The sequence below is a fragment of the Capra hircus genome, chromosome 15 (genome assembly GCF_001704415.2).
Source record: "Capra hircus breed San Clemente chromosome 15, ASM170441v1, whole genome shotgun sequence".
Lineage (NCBI taxonomy): Eukaryota > Metazoa > Chordata > Mammalia > Artiodactyla > Bovidae > Capra > Capra hircus.
The window spans coordinates 52308083-52323816 of record NC_030822.1 but is presented as its reverse complement, the minus strand read 5'-3'; the positions used below and the strand labels follow the sequence as shown (position 1 = coordinate 52323816).

The following is a 15734-nucleotide window of genomic DNA, read 5'->3' as shown; positions in this document are numbered from 1 at the left end:
CGTGGTGGGGAAGGTTTGGTGCTTGGAAAACACCTGCCTGGTTCTGGGCTGACTCAGGTGCCCTCAGTAAGGACTAGTTCCTGTCTTAAAGGCAGGAATGTGAGGTCCAGACACGGAGATCAGACCAGGTTGAGGGCAGGTGGCTGGACCGTTGTTGTTCATTCACTTACTCTAACATCTGTGTGATGTGCCTCTGGTGAGCCTGTGTAGAGCTTTGAGGCACTATGGGGATCAGAAGGATACAGGACTAAACCTAGGTGAAAAAAATTTAAATAACAAATATGAGACAAGGCGCAGGAGGAGTCAGCGGGCAGCTCATGATGAATTGCCCAGGGAACAGTTCCAGGGACAGTCCTGCCATCTGCAGACACAGAGCAGACCAGGGTGACGACCCCAGCAAGAGGCACCCTGGTTCCACTGAGGCTGGTGGGGGCGGAGGAGCCACCCTCAGGCTGGGGAGGAGCCACCTCCTGGGGGTGTTGCTAGGACACTTCAGATCCCGGAGGGAACGTTCTCCTGCAGGACCCTGGAGTGAGGACTGTAATGAAGGACATTGCCACCCTTCCCACAAAGTCCTGGTGTAACCTTCAGGAAACATAAGCTATCAAGAGCCACACACAGGAAGACAAATACAGGTGGAGGTCGTGAGTGCCATCCTTGGTAAAACCACTGCCGCCACACCGTGGCCACCTTAGAGAAGATGTGAGCCCCTCTCTCCATGAACACATTTTCCACCTTATGTTGAAGGCAAGAAGCTGTGGGGATCTTGGGTTTAGCATTTCCAAGGGCGGTTACAGCTATAGCACCATCCAACCCTTTCCCAGGCCTTAGACCTCACGGTCCTCCATCCCTGCCCACCTCTCTCAGAGCGATGCCAGCCTGGGCCCAACTTTCTCTGCCAAATCTTAGACCTCCTGGCTCTGACCTTTTCCCTCCCTTCCCCCCTCTTTTATCCAGGTTCTCACAGTTTCCCTGAGGAAGAAATGGAGGCAGCAGGAAAGGACGAAGGAGTCCCCCATTTCCAACCTCAGAGACCCCACACCTGCCCTGGAAGCTGCCTTCTCTCGTGGTCCCCCACGGGTGTGGGGCAGAGAGGCCAGGCCGGTGCTGGACAGTCTGGCTGCCTCTGTCCCTCTCCCTGCCCATCTGGGCCTGGCGCGGATGCGCTGCTTGTGTCCTTGCTATAAACAGCTGCCCGCCTGGCACAGAGGACTTCTGCTGGCCCCCGCCCCAGGCCTGCGGGGCTGTTTACTCCGCCGCCCCCTCCCCCATGGCACAAGGCAGAGCGCTCACTTAGATTAATTAATCTGCTGCCCGGCCTGCTCCTCCGGCCCATCTTTTATTCATGGACAAGCGGCATTCTCTGCTTTACCAGGACGCGGGCATCAATATTTCATCCTTGCTTCGCCTGCCAGCGTCCGCTCCCTCCTCCCTACTTCTCACCGGCTCTAGGACCCGGAGAGCTGGGCCATGCTGGCCTGACCCAGGGCGTCATCACAGATGTCTACGCTGCCTTCAGCTTGCCTGCCGTGCCATCGTGGACTCCAGAGTCTGCACAAGAAGCCCTTCTGAGTAAGTGAGCTGGAGAGGCGGCGCCGGCAGAGGGGCCAGGCCTGGAGGGAGTGTCTGGCTCAGGGTCCCATGGGGTCGAGGGAGACGTGTCCTGGGGTGTGTGGGGGAGAGGAGGGGCGCTGCAGCTGGCATGATGGTCTTGTCCCTGTTTGGCTGGGTGGTTGTCAGGACGGGGGATGAGGGCCATGCCTGGCACAGATCCTGGCACACCGCAAGTGCTCCTATTTCTAGCTTCATCTGTTCTTTCTTCATTTTCCTCCTAGACCAGGTGTCGTTGGTTTTTTTCCACTCCCAGGCCTAGGCAGGTGGATGAAGGAAGCAGCACGGCTGTTCAGGAGCACACATCCCTCTGGCCAGCCCCCAGCCCGTCTCATCTTGTCCACTTGAGGTCACAGAGGAATGCGCTGCGCTCTGCCCGGGGGTTCCTGGCAGAGTGTGGAGCCGGGATGGAAGCAGTCACTCTCAGGAGGCCTTTGGGCAGACTGTGGTCCTTTCTCAGGCCGGTGGCCAGCTCTGCATTTCTGGGTTGGGACTGGGGTTGAGGACGCCTGCTGAGGTGAGCCCCTGGGGGAATTGCTGTGTCTGGCACCAAATTCCCCCTCCCTCCATGAGGGCCAGGTGGGGCATCCCACTCCCCTCCTTTCCTCACCACCCATACCTGATAAGTGCCCGCCCCCTAAGCCCCCCAATACTGCTGAAATCCAGCCTCTTTGACTGTCAGCTGCCACCCTGGCCATGCCCCTCCACCTGGTCTCCACTCCCTCCCGTGTCCCCTGCAGTCTGTGCTCAGCACAGCAGCTGTGAGCCCACCTGGCCGTGCCTGGCTCACCTGTGCCAGCCGCCCGACCACACAGGCCGGCAGCCTCCCCGGGGCCTCCTTTTCTTTCCCAGGTGTCCTCCTGGCTCACTCTGTCACCTCCTTCAGGCCTCTGCCGAAGTGTCACTCAGCCCCACCCAGTGCACTTTGAATTTTCCCCCCGGCATCAAGCATGCTGGTTACTCAGTTATCCACATTCACTGTATACCTTTGGCTCCGGCTCACACAGTGAAAGCTCCCCGAGGGCAGGAAACACTGAGATTTCGTTCACGGATTCACCTCAGAGTAGTGCTCACTAGGAAGGCCTCAATAAATGTGGGGTCTCAGTGAATGAGTGTGTGAGTGAGTGAGTGAGTGCATAAATGGACAAATGTGGGCGTGAAGAAATGACGTAAGGGAGTGGGTGAATGAACAGTAAGTGGGTAAACGGATGCGTGAACGAGCGAGTGAAGGGACGAGTGAATCCCCCTGAGAGTGTTCCGCGGCCCGTTGAGGATGGCCCACAGAGGATAACTTTTCTCTTAGACCTATGCCCTGGGAAAACGTCAGCCTGTGTTGAGAAACTGATCTTCAGTCACGCATTTATTCCATGTATGTATGGAGAACCTACTGTGTGCCAGCCTATCCACGGTGTTGTGGGAACGGTAATGGGCAAGTTGGGCGGACATGTTCGTGTTCTAGTGCTGAGCATTCACCTTCTGGGTCCCTGGGGGGATTGTCACTGATTTCCTTTCTGCCCCCAAGCCCAGAGCTAAGTTTGTGAATTTTCTGAGTACTAAAACTGCCCCCTTGATCTCTCTTCGTTATTCTACTTTTCTTCTCCCTGAATCTTGTTTCTGGATCTTTTCAGATTCAGAAAAGGGACACTCATCCCAGGTCTGCGTGGCGTCTGGTGGACTGGCCCGGGACACCGGGCAGTGGCTGGCCGGCGCTTCCTCCTGGTCCCTCTTCTGCACCCTGGCTCTCTGGCTCTGGCACCTTCACCTCTAGCTCGGTGACTTTGCTGCCTGCTTCCTTCAGTCCCTTCTGGACCTGCCTTCTCACTGGCATGGCTGAAGATGGGGCCCCACTACTCTTTCGCTTTGATGAAATAAATCATTTATATGTTAAATCTTACTGTACACATTCTTGTAAACTACTTCAGAATCTTTGGGCAGCAAGACATACAGAGATGACTGCTTAGGGATGAGTGCGCATATGTGTGTGTGTGGGGCGGGGTGGGGCTGGCTCTCCCTGGAGACAGGGGGCCAAGAGGAGACAGAGGGTCCCCAGAGGGAGGAAGCTGCAGTGACAAACCTCCTGTGCTGGAGGAGGGTCCCGCCTGCCGGCCCTCCTGACAGGCCCTCTTCAAGGGTCAATCTGATCTGCTCAGCCACAGCCCAGTGACCACTTGGCCCTGGTCTATTTTGTCACCAGCCTGTCACCTCCTGATAAACTCCCCCCTCCCCAGCCCCCGCTGGCCAGTCTTGTGGGCTTCACAGCCTCATTCGGGGGTCAAAGCATGGGCCATTTGTCCTTGGCCCCCTCTTACCATCGCCGGGGCTGGGGCGACCTCTGCATCTGAAGTTTGGGGACAGGAGAAGGGATAGATGGGCTTGAGCAATTGGCACAGAAGGCCAGAGGTGGGGTCATTCAGGGGAAGATGAGGAAGCTTTGGCTGGGGGATGGGAAGCTGGCCAGTGGGTCACAGATGCGCCCGTGTCTCTCAGTCTGGAACCACGTCTTCCCTCCGCCATCACTGTAGCTTTGAACAACTAACTAGACTCTTGGGGGTTGGGCAGGGGTGTGACCAAGAGAGAAGGGGACTTTGGCCTGAAAACCAGAGGCAAAGACACCCTCACTGTGGGCTCTTGTTTGGAAGGTCTCACTCTGACCCTCAGCCTCCTCCCCCTAACACACCCAGAAGGGGAGCCTCCGTACGGGTAGCAACTTCCTTGGTGCCATTGCTGAGGCTGTAAGAGGTCACTGCTAATAGTCACGTACTTCTAAACAAGTAACTTCTCTGTGCCTCAGTGTTAGCATCTGCACACTGGGGATAAGGCTTCTCACAGAGCTGTTGTAAAGATTAAGATTACCTAAAAATTCAGCGAAATGTCTGCATACAGTAAGTACTCAGTAAGTGGTAGCCACTATTATTATCATTTGTGACAGTCTAGAAGGTTCTTCCCACCCCTATATCTCTTTCTTACGTGCATAGCCTAAAATTCCTTCTCTGCTTATTTCTTGGAATGACAGTTCTTCTGGAATGACAGTTCTTCCTGAATGACAGTTCTTCCAAAGCTCCAATGAAGAAACACAAAATAGCGCCTGACAACACTCTGCGAAGGTTAAGAACAGGGACTTGAGGTCTAATGCCTCACCTTGTCTGCTGCGTGACCTTGGGCAGCTCCCTAGCCTCTCTGAGCCTTGATTCTTTATCTTTTGATGAGATAACAGATCCAGATGTGGGCTTCTTTTTTTTTTTTCTTCCGATATTTATTTTTATTTATTTGGCTGCACCGGGTCTCAGTTGCTACATGCAGATTCTTTAGTTGTGCCTTGTGAACTCTTAGTTGCAGATGCGGGATCTATTACTAGTTCCTGACCAGGAATTGGGAGTGTGGAGTCTTAGCCTCTGGACCACCAGGGAAATCCCTCTAGGGATCTTTTGACCACAAAACAAGACCAAGTGTTTAAGACACTCAGCGTGGTGTGCAGCGTGGCCTGCGTGGTTGAGAAACAGGAGGCTGTCACTTTGCAAGGCGCTGGTCACACATCACTGCATTGAGGCTGCCCTCAATTCTGAGCCGGTAGTGCCGGGTTCACCACGCCCCTTCTCGGGGAGAAGACTGAGGTTGTGAGAGGGGAAGTGACTTTCCGAGCTGGGCAGGACCTTGGCCTCCTGGCTTGGATACTGGCTTGCAGAGCCTGGCTCAGGTAGCCATCGGTCTTGAAGTGATGTGAGGAATCAGATGCCTTGCTCCTGACCCGAGGCCAGGAGGGAGGGAAGGGGGCTGGCAGGGGTGGTGGCAGGTCTGAGTGTGAGGTAGCACCCCCATGCACCCTCCTCCTGCAGCTCCCAGGGCTTGGCTCTGGGCTCAGTGGTAGTGGGTGGCTACAACAGAGCCTGTCCGGACTGGAAGTGGTATGCCTGCCCCCCGCCCCCCGGGGCATGGCTTTCTCTGGTGCATCCCAGGCTCAGGAGGGCTAGAGACTGGCCCCAACCCAGGGAAAAGCTTTAGACATAATTTCACTTTTTATTGAGATTGTAAGTGGCGGCAGGGTGGGGGGGAGGAGGGGGGAAGACAAGTGAAAAAATAGCCCATCTGGGCTGAGCAGGGGAGAAAGCAATTTCCTTCTGAAATCTCCTTTTCTCTGATTCTCAAAATATGCAGTTTGGAAATGTCTCGGTGTCTCTGGCTGGGGTGTGGGCCAGGCCACCTAAGAGTCACCAGGGTGAGGTCCAAAGAAGTGGCTAGGGAGGGTGAGGAGGGACCAAGGCCTCTTGATTTCCAGTCCAAGCCTCAAGGCCAGGCTGGGGGTGGGAGGGGGGGTGGTGTGGGTGGGGATCGTGGGGCAGAGGGAGCGCTGAGGATGGAGGGTGACAGGGATTGGCGGGGCTCAGAGGTCCTGGTGGGCAAAAGGGTAGAAGAAGAAACAGCAGAGACTCCCAGGCTGCTGGGGTCAGGGGTCCTCCAGCACCTAAAAGAAGTCCATGCTTGGGGTCAGTGTCTCAGGAGATCTCATGGGGCAGAAGCACAGATCCATCCTGAAGGACAAGGAGTTCTGATCCCTTTCCTGGAAGCCACCATGGGTGCTGGGTAGTCAGGTGGTCCCTCGGAGGCCTTGTCAGGGACTGCAGGGGCATGCATGGTAAAGGGCCAGCCTGAGCTTGTCCTCTCGGGCCATTCTCCACATTCCCCAGATGCGCCCTCCTCAGCCTCTGCTTCTTTGTGTGGACGTGGTCCAGTAGGCATGGCATGGCCTTGAGGATTCCAGCTTGGGGTGCAGGATGGGCCCTTGCGGGTGGGGCAGAAATAGAGGCTGAGTCTCACTGTAGGGGCTTCCTCTGGTCTTGTCCTTTCCTATGACGTGGTGCTAACCCCATGTCCTAAAGCACCAACCCTCCAACTAACCCATCAGCCACCAGAGTCTGCCAACCTGCCAATCAAGCCATCATCTCACTAACCAATCCAGGAACCAGCAGCCAGCACATCACCTACTGTACATGATGCCATTGTACCACCCCAGTGACCCTCTAAGTAGCTGCCAACCAACCCACTAACCAGAAAGCCCTCCAACTCGTCTGCCAACTAAGCTGCTCTTCCGCCATTCTACCACCCCACTAATTAGCCTATCAACCAACTCACCAGTCAACCCATTACCTCACCGTCCAATCTGAAGATAGAAGCTACACAGTAATTGAACAGGAAAGGTTTGATATAGAGAATTATTAACTGGGATAGGGGCTGACTTACTAAGGATTACCTACTGTCTGTTTTAATAGGAGACTGATTTGCCTACTCTAAAGAAACAAGGGAATAGCAGATGTCCGGAATGGCCACTGCTTTTGGGGCTGAGGCAGAGGTTAAAGGAAGGAACAAACCTGGAAGAGCCTCCCCCACCTACACGCAACCAGGGCTGATGATGTCACCACCGGGCTAAGGGAGGTCACGGTGAGGCCCCTGGATGGCAGAAGACGTGGCGAGGTGCCATGCTGGCAGAACTCCCTGGGAAGCTGCCTTTGGGGTTGCTCAGGGAAGGTACGCTGTCGATGCCTCACTGCAGGGGCCTGGAAGGGAAGCCCCTTCTTCCTGCAGAGTCTCAGCTCTTGCTACTAACAAAGCTTAACAGAGGACTTCCCTGGTGGTCCAGGGGTTGCGAATCTGCCTGCCAATGCAGGGTACATGGGATCGATGCCTGATCTGGGAAGATCCCACGTGCTGTGGAGCAACTAAGCCCAGGCACCACAACCACTGAGCCCGCGGTCTAGAGTCTGCGCTCCACAACATGAGAGGCCACTGCAGTGAGCAGGAGTGGCACCGCAACTGGAGGCCAGACCCCGCTCGCCACAGCTAGGAATGGAGACCCAGTGCTGCCAAAAATAAGTAAATAAAATTTTAAAATATTATTAAAAAAAACCTTAATGGAGAGCCAGCTGGTAAAGGAGAAACATTCACAGAGTTCAGCCATGATCACCGTGTAGGTGTTGAAGAGTCATCTGAAGCTAAGAGGCAGTAAGGTAACAATTGAATGCCCATTCTCCCACCTTCCCCTAACGCAGCAAATCAGTTCATTGGCCGATCAGCCAATCAACGAACAAGACTGCTTTTCCAGCAACCCATCCCACACCCCATTAATTGGCAATCCTCTAACCTATGTACCAACCTACCAAACTACCTACCAGCCAGCCCCAGCAACCTAGTTTTCTCTTTTTTTCATTGGTGTGTATCTGTTAATTTCATACTCTCAATTTATCTCTCCCTGCCTTGCTCCTTTGGTAACGTAAGACTGTTCATGGGGTTCTCCAGGCAAGACTACGGAAGTGGTTTGCCATTCCCTTCTCCAGTGGACCACGTTTTGTCAGAACTCTCCACCATGACCTGTCTGTCTTGGGTGGCCCTACATGGCATAGCTCATGGTTTCATTGAGTTAGACAAGGCTGTGGTTCATGTGATCAGTTTGATTAGTTTTCTATGATTGTGGTTTTCATTCTGTCCACCCTCTGACAAATAAGGATAAGAGGCTTATGGAAGCTTTCTAGTAGTCATGTATGGACGTGAAAGTTGGACTATAAAGAAAGCTGAGCACCGAAGAATTGATGCTTTTGAACTGTGGTATTGGGAGAAGACTCTTGAGAGTCCCTTGGACTACAAAGAAATCAAAGCAGTCAATCCTAAAGGAAATCAGTCCTGAATATTCATTGGAAGGGCTGATACTGAAGCTGACACGCCAACACTTTGGCCACCCGATGCACAGAGCTGACTCACTGGAAAAGACCCTTATGCTGGGAAAGATTGAAGCCAGGAGGAGGAGGAGAAGGGGACGACAGAGGATAGTTGGATGGCATCACCGACTCGACGGACATGAGTTTGAGGAAGCTCTGGAAGTTGGTGATGGACAGAGAAGCCTGGTGTGCTGCAGTCCATGGGGTTGCAAAGAGTCGGATGTGACTGAGCGACTGAACTGAACTGAACCGTAAGACTGGTATTTCTGTCTGAGTCTGTTTTATTGATGTTACTCTGTTCCAGGCACTGTGCTCAGATCTGTGTGGACAGTTTCCACCCTAAAGGAGAAGTACTTTGGAGTAATTTATCTAGATGGGGGAAATGTGACCAGCTAAGGGTCAACAGGGACCCATCACACCGGTGACGTCATTGCATGAACAAACTCTGAAGTTGGTGGTGAGAGAAATGGTGTGGGACAGCTTTGTGGAGGAGGGGAAGTGATTTGTGTTTTGAAGACTGAACAGAATGGAGGTTTAGATTGGAAAAGGGATTCAGAGGAGGGCAGGTAGGGACAAACATCTCCCATATCTCTGGATGAAGGACTCAGGCACATGAAGACTTCAGCATGACGGGCTCTCCGTGCTAAGGGGGCCCTTCATCCACAGCTGCCCTGGGTCTGCCTGTGATGGGGAGCGCCATCATGACCCTGGGAGGGGTGCTGACCATACATACCGTTAGCTTATCCCACAGGCCGTGGACAGGCTTTCTATCTAACATGGCTCTGCCATTTTCATCAAGGACAGAAATGAAAAGGAAAAAAGGTTCAGGCAGAATTCAGGAAGAACTTCTAGCTCAGACCAGCAGGAGTCTCAGGAATCACTTCTCTGCAGACCTTGAAGAAGAGAGACTCCTGTCTAGCTGGGCTGGCTGAGATATTAACCTGCTCAGAGGCAGGGGAATAACGGAGATGACCCTTCCTAACCTCGTTGTTAAAGAGTTCCCTGTGCCCCAGGTCCACCTGTTCCCAGGCTCCCAACAGCCCAAGTGCCATTAAGTCTCTTGGAATAAAAATCTGACTTCAGAATCAATTGATGGAGAAAGGTTCTCCAAACATTCACCAGCGAAGGTAATTAAATTCCGATAGGAGAAGATGGAGCGGTGTGACAGGGCGGTGGGGGCAGCATGCTGGCGCCGGGCTGCTGAGCAGTGAAATCGCAGGCGTGCGCAGCCCAAAGCTGGCAGCAGCACAAAGGAAATTGGAGCAGTCAAATATTTCCCTCCTCGTTGAGTTCCATTTACATGTTTATAATAGAGGTTCTTAAGGCCCTAATGAGAAGGCTGCTCATTGCAGGGAAGAGGATGATTAAGGCTCTGCCAGACGCGATCGGGGACAGGAACAAAGGCCTGTTAATTACTACAGAAGGACAGGAGGGGAGCCAGGCTCGGCTCGCAGCTCCCCAGGGCCTCCCCAGGCTGGTGCCTCCTCTCTCCAGGCACACCTTTGCCCCTAGTGCTTCCCCGCATCCCCCTCCTCCCGCCTGTGACCTCCAAGGGGTGGGGTGGACGGATCCCCAGGGCTCACAGGGGCTTGAAGATGCAGATGCTCCCATCTCCCCTCCTTAGGGGGTCGTTTCAGGCTCTGCCTGAAGATGCCCTGTGGTGGGGGGAGGGCGGGCTGGGGAGTGGAGGGAAGGGAACAGAAGAAGCAACTGCAGAACTGGCTGGGCTCCCACAGACCCGTGGCCTCCAGGAGGCAGCTTGCAGGGGCTTCCAGGCCCTCAAGGGGGACAAGGCCCCTCTTCCCAGCCTTTAGGACACTGGGGACACAAGGCTATGTCTGTGACGATCCAGGCCACAATGACGTGATGATGTCATCTGATAGGAAGGCTGAGAGAACCTCCCAGGTTGATTTCAAGGCCACTTTAATAACCAGAGTTCATGATGTGGTGGAGAAAAGAATACACCTGGGCCAGCAGACTTAGGGCAAGACAGACCTAGGTTCAAATCCCAGGTCTGCTATTTGCTAGTAAGCTTCAGTCTCTTCAGATGCTCCCTGCTGGCTCAGATGATAAAGAATCTGTCTGCAGTGCAGGAGACCTGGGTTCAATTCCTGGGTCAGGAAGATTCCCTGGAGAAGGAAATGACAACCTACTCCAGTATGCTTGCCTGGAGAATCCCACGGACAGAGAAGCCTGGAGGGCTACAGTCCATGGGGTCGCAAAGAGCTGGACACGACTAACACTTTCACTTTTCACTTTCAGTCTCCTCATGGGTAGAAAGGGAATGGTCACACCTACAAACCTACACTGGGTTCGTCTGATGGTTGGGTGAGATAATGCAGGTAGCCTGGCATACAGTGGGTGCTGAGGGCATGTTGGAGACCTTCCGCCCGTTCTGTGGGGCTGAGTTGGTAGCCTGAGGAGAAGACCTTGGGAGTCTTCTCTCAGACCTCGCAGGGCCTGGGCTGAGCCTGTTCAGCGCTGGTGTGCTTCAGCAGGTCCCTGCTCTGTCTACTTGGCTTGCGCTGGGTGTCCGTGGACAATCTGGGAAGAGCAGCTCTCAGTCCCCCAGGGAAGGCTGGGGGCACTGCCTCTGGGTGACTGTCCACCCAGTACTGTGTGTTTTCACCTGAGTACCAGCCTGAGGGCCTCATCTGTGCTCCATCCTGAGATCCTCACTTGTCTTCCATCCTGCTCCTCAAGGCTCAAGAGATGAGGGAAAGATGAGAGGAGAGAGATGAGAGGACCAGGCCTGGGTATCTCCCTGATTTCCCCATGGGGAAGGAGGATCAGAGGAACAAGAGTTACATCATACAAAGCAGAGTGAATCTGGCAGTCAAGAGTGGAATTTGAAAAACTCTGATTTTTAGGAAAACGATCATCTTGTAAAGGCCTCAACCAGAAATTTCCCAATTAGAATCTTGGTTGTAGGCCCAGGGGATATAGATGAGATGAGAATGATTCTGAAGGCAAGGCAAAGACTTTAAGATGAGAGGCCCAATCTCTCTGGAGGATATGGTGCTATCTTGTCTTTCTCAGGGGTCACTCAAGGGCCCTCAGAGGCTCAGCTCAGAGGCTGTGATGTCATGGAAGGGATGGTAGGGGAAGGCAACTAGGCTGTCTCAGGTGTCTGTGTCCCAAGGTGCTTTCCTTGGAGCTGTCTATGGTGCTGGCCTCACATCTCATCTAGCACACACAGCCTGGCTGGCCTCAGCTCTCTAGCTGGCTGCTCAAGGTCTGTCATCTCCAGAACCCCTGGCCATAGCACTGACCCCTACTGCAAGCCCCAGAACTTTCAGGCACACCTAACTTTAAGATGAATTTTCGCTCATGTCTTACTGTTAACAATAACCTAACCCAATAACAATAACCTGATCGTGATATACAATTTAGAGTTCACCTTAATTAGGACTCTAACTGGAATGCAGACTGGAATCCAGTACACATCTGAAGTTCAGTTCCACTCTTATCCCTTCCTTGAGATGAATCTTAAACACTATCCTCACTTCTAACCTCAGCCCTAGTATTGGTCTGCACTTGACCTCTCACCCTACTCTCAGACTATACCTGAGCCCTAAAGTCTTGGGGGTGGGTGAAGACTGGCTCCTCCCTCCCTCCTTCCTCCACTCTCGCTCCTTGTCATCATGGTTGAGCACCTGAGTTAGGGGTAGAGAGTTGTGTCCTTCTACCTCCGTTCTCAGGGAACTTGGCCCTCAGTGTCCTCACTCACAGAAAAGCCCAGGGGTTGATTAACTCATGCCAACATCAGCACTGAGACATTCTCCCAGGAGGAAAGTCTTTGGAGAAGACATCGTTATCATTTCGCAAAGGCAAACGACAGAGGTGGACCATGGGATGCTTTGGATTCTGCCCAACACCACCTGCTGTGTTTCTCTGCCTCTGGTCCATCGTGCCCCTAGTGTGAGTAGGGAGGGGAGTGATGGTACCTCTCATGGAGGGGAATTTCACGGAAGAAAAGCAAAAAACTGGTTTGTATGTAAATAGAGAGGGGTGCTGAGTGGCACAGTAGAATCAGACACGAGATCACCACCTAAAAGTCCCTCCCACACTCATCCCACTGAAGCCTCACAGTACTCTCTGAATGGGGGGTGGGGTGGGGTCCCATTTTGAAGCTGAGAAAGTTGAGGTTCTGAGAGGTGAAACGACTTGTCTAGGTGGAGAACCTGGGAGTTGTATACAAGTCTTCAGGCTACAAGGCCCTGAACCTGGGAAAGGGATCCTAGAGGAGGAGGGGGGAGGGCTTCACGAGTGAGGGGAGGGGGTTTTCCAGCTGCAGGGATGCGGTGCTGGGAGGGGCGAGTTGTGGGTTGAGGTGGGCGTTGAAGAAGAGAGGCTGGTCAAAGCTGAGACGGGTGGATGGGCTGGGAGGGCCCCTGGAGGCTGGTCTGGACTTTGCCTTGACTCAAGGCTGGGCACTGGGGAAAGCTCAGAGAGAGAAGAGAACCCCGTAGTTGATTCTTCCTGCGAGGTCTTCCCATGTGCCACGTGGAGAAGCCAAGGAGTGAGATGGAAAAGGGGAGCAGAGGGGGAGCCAGGAGAAGGCACGTGATGTTCCTGGGGTCCACAGCCTACTGACCCTCCCCTCCTCAGCAACCTCCCCCCTCCCCCCTGGGGTCTTCTGCTCATAGCCAGAGGGACCTTCTGTGATGCTCATGAGGACTCTTCTCTTCAAGAAGCTGGGCCGCTTCCTTTTTTCTGCCAAATTCCATCCAACTCTGTTTCTTAGCTTTCTGGTCACTTGTAGTTGAGGTGAATATGTAACAAGTTTTCCAAACTGAGGCATTGTTGAGACTGAAAGGAGCATTGATATAATGACTGTGTGGAGGCTGCAGGTGTGATAATGGGGTGTACACCATGGTCTCACCCCTCCAGCCCAACCCCTGGGCGCCCCAACACTACCCCCAACTCCTAGGATTCTGCCAAGGTGTGTGCCTACATCTTCTTGGGCCTGGAGGGCTCTGTACTGTGAGAGGAAAGGTGTGGCATGGGGGTCGGAAGCTGAGCCCTGGACCCAGCTCTCCACTCATGGTGTTCAGATTTTGGGGGGCACCCCTCCTCCTGGGCTTGTCTCCCTGTGTGCTGTGCTAAGCCTCTCAGTTGCGTCCAGCTCTTTGTGACCCCATGGACTGTAGCCCGCCAAGCTCCTCTGTCCATGGGGATTCCCCAGGCAAGGATACTGGAGTGGGTTGCCATGCCCTCCTCCAGGGCATCTTCCTGACCCAGGGATAGAACCCAGGTCTCCTGGACTGTGGGTGGATTCTTTCCTGTCTGAGCCACCAGGGAAGCCCAGATATTCACTCCTGCTCAGCTTCTCTTCCAAGCAGATGGGGAATGTGACAGCACTCAGGAAACGGATGCACTGTTTACATGAGGCTTGCTGGAGTTATTGTTCCTTTTCTCGCCCCAATTTTGGCCCCAATTATTATTTTTAATTATGGTAAAATACACATAAAATACAGTTGCCATCTTAAGAATTTTCAAGCGTATAGTTCAGTAGTCTTCATTGTAATCGTATTATTGTGTAACACCTCTCCAGAATTTCCCATCTTGTGAGTCTGAAGCTCTGGACTCATGCAGCAACAATTCCCCATCCCCCACTCCCCCCAGCCCCTGGTGACAAGCATTCTGCTTTGTGTTCTCATGGATTTCACTACTCTAGGAACCTTGCATAAGTGGAAATTGAAGAGCATTTGTCTTTTTGTACCTGGTTTATTTCACTTAGCATGATGTCCTCAAGGTTGAGTATCATATGATAGTTCTATTTGTAACTTTTAGAGGAACCCCCACACTGCTTTTTGAAAAATTATTTATTTATTTATTTTCGGCTGTTGCTAGGGAGGCCTGGCGTGCTGCGATTCATGGGATCGCAAAGAGTTGGACAGGACTGAGCGATTGAACTGAACTGAACTGAGGTCTTGGTTGCTGTGCCCGGGCTTTCCCTAGTTGCGGTGTGTGGGCTTCTCACTGCAGCGGCTTTTCTTGTTGCAGAGCGTGGGCTCTGGGCGCGCAGGCTCAGTAGTTGTGGCACATGAGTTTAGTTACTCCTCGCATGCGGGACCTTCCCTAACCGGGGATTGAACCCTCATCCCCTGCATTGTCAGGCAGATTCCTAACCACTGGACCACCAGGGAAGTCCACCGTACTGTTTTCTGTAGTGGCTACACCATTTTTATTCCCACCAGCAGAATATAAGGGTTTCAGTTTCACCATGTCCTTATCAGCATTTGCTTTGTTTTGATAGTCGGCCGACTAATGGGCATGAGGTGTGATATTTCATTGTGGTTTTGATTTTCATTTAGTTTCAATTTATTTATTTAGGCCCCTATTTAGTTTAATTTCCTTCCACCATGAAGCTTTCATTTCCTGTGGCATTCAGCAACCCTGCTCTGCTCCTTCTGGGATTCTCAGGCTGGTCTTGCAGTGGGTACCTGATTATCGCCCCTCCCATCGATCACAGACTGCCAGCCCTGCGTGGGGGAGGTGGTATCTTTCCTCTGTCAGCTTTAGCACAGCCTTGGGTGCCCAGGGAGGCTCCATCATGTTGACTGGATGTTGATTGAACCAGCCTTTAGTTCAGTGTTTTTCAAACTTGAATCAGAACCAGTGAATCAGAGTTGTCTGGTGGACTTGACAAACCTTAAATTGCTGAGCCCCATCCCCACTGTGGGCTTCCCAGGTGGCACTGGTGATAAAGAATCTGCCTGCCAATGCAGGAGATGCAGAAGACTCTGGTCTGATTCCTGGGTGGGGAAGATCTCCTGGAGTAGGAAATGGCAACTCACTCCAGTATTCCTGCCTGGGAAGCCCCATGGACAGAGGAGTCTGGCGGGCAAGAGTCCCTAGGGTCACAAACAGTTGGACACGACTGAGTGAGTGCAAACAACACGCTCCCAATTTCTGGTTCAATAAACGTGGGGTTGTTGCTCAGATGTGTCCCACTCTGTGACCGCATGGACTACAGCATACCAGGCCTCTCTGTCCCTCACCGTCTCCTGAAGTTTGCCCAAGTTCGTGTCCATTGCATTGATGATGCCGTCCAGCCATGTCATCCTCCGATGCCCACTTCTCCTTCTGCCCTCAGTATTTCCCAGCATGAGGGACTTTTCCAATGAGGTGTTCCAATCAGGTGACCAAAATACTGGAGCTTCAGCTTCAGCATCAGTCCTTCCAACTGATGCAATTCAGGGTTGATTTCCCTTAAGATTGACTGGTTTGATCTCCTTGTCCAAGGGACTCTCAGGAATCTTCTCCAGCACCACCGTCCCAAGGCCTCAGTTCTTTGGTAGGGCCTCAGAATCTGCCTCAGGTGGCGCTGATGCTGCTGGTCCAGGGACCACACTTTGAGAACCACTGCTGTTCTCAGCAAAAACCTTGCCCTGCCTTCCAGGGAGCCTTCAG

General features: G+C 53.0%; 1 long non-coding RNA gene across 1 annotated transcript; it reads left to right on the top strand.

The window, feature by feature from the left end:
• LOC102178464 lies at positions 918 to 3452 on the top strand. The gene is made up of 4 exons (XR_310562.3): positions 918 to 1572; positions 1836 to 2128; positions 2915 to 2980; positions 3240 to 3452. It is a non-coding gene; the product is annotated as an uncharacterized LOC102178464 (long non-coding RNA).